We start from the raw sequence: 5,034 nt of genomic DNA, 5'->3' as shown, positions 1-5,034 counted from the left end.
CAAGGCCTGCTTCTTTTTTTTGTTTGTTTTCGTTTTGTTTTTGCTTTTTAGGGCTGCACCCGTGGCATATGGAGGTTCCCAGGCTAGGGGTCCAATTGGAGCTACGGCTGCCAGCCTACGCCACAGCCATAGCAGTGCCAGATCCGAGCTGCGTCTGTGACTGACACTACAGCACACAGCAACACCGGATCCTTAACCCGCCGAGTGAGGCCAGGGATCGAACCCACAACCTCATGGATCCTAGGTGGATTCGTTTCTGCTGCGCCACCATAGGAACTCCTCTGAGGCCTGCTTCTAGGCTGAGCAGTTGCAGGAAGCAATCGGGCTGTTCATCCTCTCCCTCCCTCTCTCTCTCTCTCTTTTGGGTTCCTCTCTGACCCTTGATATCTTAGTTCAGTGACTACTCAACTTTGAAGGAAAGGCAAGTAAAAGCATCCCTTTGGGAGGACATACAGTAGGTTCTTATGCCATCAAGCTTTTTTAGCCCAAACACCTAAATTGAGTTAAAAAAAAAAAAATTCTAGGGCACGGCTTAAACTTCTAGAAGGGATTACATTTCATCTCTGTTGCATGTTTCCAAATGCCACATGCAGGTTTGCGAAATCCTGGGATACCCATTGTAACTGCTGCCCACTCTGGTTTAGGATTTAGGAAGAGGCAGGTCCAAGTTCAGACCTTTTACTTAGTCATTCATTCAGCAGAGCCACTGCTTTTCTGGTCCCTGCTCTGTGGATCTCCATTCCTAGAGAAGAGACAGACACTGAAAACACGAATAAACAAGGCAGTTTCAGACCCGAATCAGTGCCCCGGGACAATAAAATGGACAGCGTGTCGGAGGCATGAGGGCGAGGAGGGCGGCATTAGAAGGGGTGGCCAGAGACAGCTTCTAGGAGGAGGGGACATCGGAGCTCAGGCCCGTGTGGTCGGAGGAGGTGACATCGGAGCTCAGGCCCTTGTGGTCGGAAGTAGTCAGGGAATGATCTTGCGCTGAGCTTTCCAGCTGCCAGAGGCCCTGGGGCGGGAGCAGAAGGAAGGCTGGTTTAAGAAGGAGAGGACCTCGGGAACCAGGCCCCACTCGTGGGACCTGACAGGCCACAGGATGAAATTGGCTTTTATTGACCCCTCTGCCTGCTGTGTTGACCCGGACAATTGGAGGACAAAAGTGGGCTCCCAGAGGTTGCCGAGGGGTGTCAGGGGCCTCGGGGGCGGCGATGGGGGAGGAGGCTGGGCTCAGCCGTTGGGGTCAGTGTGCAGGGAGAGAGATGCTTCACCTGCAACTGGCTCTTCCCAGCCAACGGTGTTTCTTCCACTCTGACAGCAGCAGGCCCTGCCTTCGGGGCCTCGGTGAGAGAAACAGACCCTCTGCGTTAGCGCGTCGGACACAGAGGTGGCCAGTCCCGAAAGAGGCCCGCGTGACGCGGCCCTTACCTTCTTCCGCTTCCCCATCATCTCAGCTCACAGACGGGATCTCCAGAAAGAAACACTTTTGTTTCGTTATTCACGCCTGGCCTTGTTCCAGAATGACAGGGCCTCTGAGCAGGGCAGTTACAGGGAGGGCGCCGCGTGTGTGCACTTTAAATTCCTGAAGCCTGTTGTACTCCAGCCTTGAGCTTAAGCTCTTTGTTACCTTGCCCAGGCCTCCTGCAGCCCAGATGTAGGCATGATTATTAGCCTCATTTCAGGCAGCTGTGGGTTAAGAAACCAGCCCCACTTCACACAGGTAGCACCAGGCATGAAGGAGCTCAGCCCCACGGTTCCTCTGTCTCATCATTGTTCTGTGCTGGTTTCACTGTCTGCCTGGCAAAGATGGGGTACTAGAAAGGCTCTTTGGCACAGAGCAGACATTGTCCTTTGCCCCAGCCAGTTACCCATGCTCTAAAGGCTGATGTCTCTTGTCCATATTGGAGGCGGTACTTTGGGCTAACAGGAAAAAAGTCTTTTCTGCTGATATTTATGTGCCATCCTCTACCCCAGACGTTGCACCCCTTCCCACTAGAAGAACATTCCGTAACCAGAGGATGCCACCTCTCCATGTAGAGTCCAAGACAGCCCTTCCTGTGGGTTCCAAACTAGCCCATCGTGGATGAAATCTCTGGATGAGAGCTGTGCTCCCAAACTGAGGGTCATAACTCATCATGGCTCATGGAATCTCTTTAGTTGGTTGTGACAAGCAATTCTGAAAAGAGGAAGAGAAAGGAAAAGAAATAAATAAAAGGAATGGAGGACTGGCTTTGGCAGCACGGGGTACCAGAGTAGGAAGGGTACGGAGAAGATTGGCATGGCCCTGTGCAAGGATGACACTCAATTCGTAAAGCTTTCCAAGTTTTACAAATAAATGTGAGAAATAGCTAGTAAAATAAAATTTAAAAAGGAATAGAATAGAAAATATCTGTGTCAGAGTACATCTCTCACAGTAAAGGAAATGTTAGTTAAACCTTTATTTTCGTTTATGTGCCCCAGATCAAAATTTTGCTGAGGATGTAAACATTTGAGAGCCACCAGATCAGAGTGGTGTTGGGAGATTGTGCTGCTGGAGAAAATACCCTTTTCCACTCATGGGTCCTGTACCTCCTCTGCGCCAATATTTTGTTTTATTTTATTATTTCATTTCATTTTGTTTCGATTTGTTTATTTATTTATTTCGCTTTTGAGGGCCACACCTGCAGCATATGGAAGTTCCCAGGCTAGGGGCTGAATCAGAACTGTAGCTGCTAGTCTATACCACAGCCACAGCAATACCAGATCCAAGCTGCATCTCCAACCTACACCACACAGCTCGTGGCAACACCAGACCTTAACCCTCTGAGCAAGGCCAGGGATTGAACCCACATCCTCATGGATACTCGTCGGGCTCATAACCCACTGAGCCACAATGGGAACGCCTGCACCAATCATTTCAACCTAAAATGTTCAGCTATCAGAAAGTCAAGATCAGTGTTAAATGGCTTCAGCCTACCTCTGCTCAGAGGGTAGAATCGATTTTGTGAATGATGGGCTCAGGCAGAAGCCCAGAGTGAAGTCCTTCCATTGAACTCTAAGTGATGCTTTTCAGTCCTGATGGCTCTGCCTTCAGGTTAGAGTCAGCTGTAATGACAGAGTGTTATGACAGCGACTTTTTTTTTTTTTTAATGTATGTAAGGGGAAAATTTTTACTTGACTCTGTAAAACTTAGAAGTGTTTAAATGACAAAGAATGTCGTAAACAAGAAACCAAGGTGAAAAAGAGATTACAAGGTAAAAGAACAAGTGGTTGAAAAAAAGGTCAACTCCCCTAAAGTAATCCACGAAATTAGAGCTAATCTCACAAACCTTTGCTGAGTTTAGCTTAGGATATTGTTACTATTGTTTAGGGGTGTGTGTGTGTGTGTGTGTGTATTTTAAACACCAATCAAGTTTTATTGAAGTAAATACTATATTACTTCGACAGATTTCTAGTAACAGCTCCTGACATATGGGAATGGTCTGCATCGTTTTAAAAGTCCCCATGTGGGAGTTCCCGTTGTGGCGCAGTGGTTAACGAATCTGACTAGGAACCATGAGGTTGCGGGTTCGGTCCCTGCCCTTGCTCAGTGGGTTAAGGATCCGGCGTTGCCGTGAGCTGTGGTGTAGGTCGCAGACGCGGCTCGGATCCCGCGTTGCTGTGGCTCTGGCGTAGGCCGGGGGCTGCAGCTCCGATTCCACCCCTAGCCTGGGAACCTCCATATGCCCAAGAAATAGCAACAACAACAACAACAAAAGACAAAAAAAAAATAAATAAATAAAAATAAAAATAAAAGTCCCCATGTGGTTCCATCACCCTTCAGTGATGGTTTTAGTAACAGCAGATCTCTCTTTCAATCAAAATGCAGTACTGATGCTACCTCGTTCAGTGGCGTTGAATGCGGTGGAAATAGTGTATTCATAAGAATTATGCAACATTCTTATGAATATAGTATGAGTATAGTCTATATTCTTTAACGCTATCTTAGCAGTTAAAAGTTCTATCACACTTCGGTAAGAGTAACTATAGTAACAGTTCAGTAATAGCAGCCAAATTAAAGAGAAAGAAATCAAAATCACTTTCATAATGATAGTGGCTGTCTTTTGAGCACTCTTTAGGCATTTCCCGTGTTGCATCTCATTTAACTCCTATGGCAATCCTGTGACGTATAGATTCTATTATTATTCCCACTTGACTGAGATTCAGGGGGTCGAAATCACTGGCTCAAGTGTGTGAGTCAGGAATGGTTTGGTTGCAGGTGACAGAGACCCGACAGAAGGTGTTCGTGTGTGTAAGTGACACGACCCGGGTCGACGGGCCTCAGGCACTGCTGGATTAAGGAGCTCAGAGAAAGCCAGGAAGCTTCGTTTCCTAGCGCTGCTCTCCTGTGGTGGCTTCTTTTCACATAGGCTCTTCTGTGTGGTACCATAACCCTAGGCAACCTGGGCTCGTGGTCTCCCAACCTTTAGGAACTCCAGCACCTTTTTCTTTTTTTGTATTTTAATGATTCTTATTTTCTTCCATTATAGGTGGTTTACAGTGTTCTGTCAATTTCCTACTGTACAGCAAGGTAACGCAGTCACACACACATAGATACCTTCTTTCCAGCACCTTTTTCTTGATAGTTGCTGCCAAAGTCCTGTCTTTCACTGCGATGGGCCAACACGATGATGCGCTGGGGCCTGACGGTTGGCCCCACCTGTACCATATGGGCCAAGAGATGGGAGGAGTTATTCTGTGTATCCGGTAACTGCTGCCTCACTACAGACCACCTAAAACTTAATGGCTTGGAGTTCCCTGGTGATGCAGTGCCTTAAGGATCCTGCGTTGTCACTGCTGTGGCTCTGGTCAACGCTGTGGTGCAGGTTTGATCCCTGGCTCAGGAACTTCCACATGTTTCGGGCGTGGCCCAAAAGAAGACAAACAAAACAAAACTTAATGACTTAAAACAATAACGATGTATATAGTTCCTGATTCCGTGAGTTGGCAATTTAGGCTGGACTCAGCTGAGTAAATTTTCTGGTCTCAGCTGGGCGCCCTCCTGTTCTGCAGGGT

General features: G+C 47.6%; 1 non-coding gene across 1 annotated transcript; it reads left to right on the top strand.

Annotated features, from left to right (window-relative positions):
• Positions 1–2,226: 2,226 nt before the first annotated feature.
• LOC125123781 (U6 spliceosomal RNA) lies at positions 2,227–2,328 on the top strand. The gene has a single exon (XR_007134159.1). It is a non-coding gene; the product is annotated as a U6 spliceosomal RNA (small nuclear RNA).
• The last annotated feature ends 2,706 nt before the right edge of the window (positions 2,329–5,034 follow it).

The sequence above is a fragment of the Phacochoerus africanus genome, chromosome 3, assembly GCF_016906955.1.
Source record: "Phacochoerus africanus isolate WHEZ1 chromosome 3, ROS_Pafr_v1, whole genome shotgun sequence".
NCBI lineage: Eukaryota > Metazoa > Chordata > Mammalia > Artiodactyla > Suidae > Phacochoerus > Phacochoerus africanus.
This window is presented reverse-complemented; position numbering and strand designations above follow the sequence as displayed.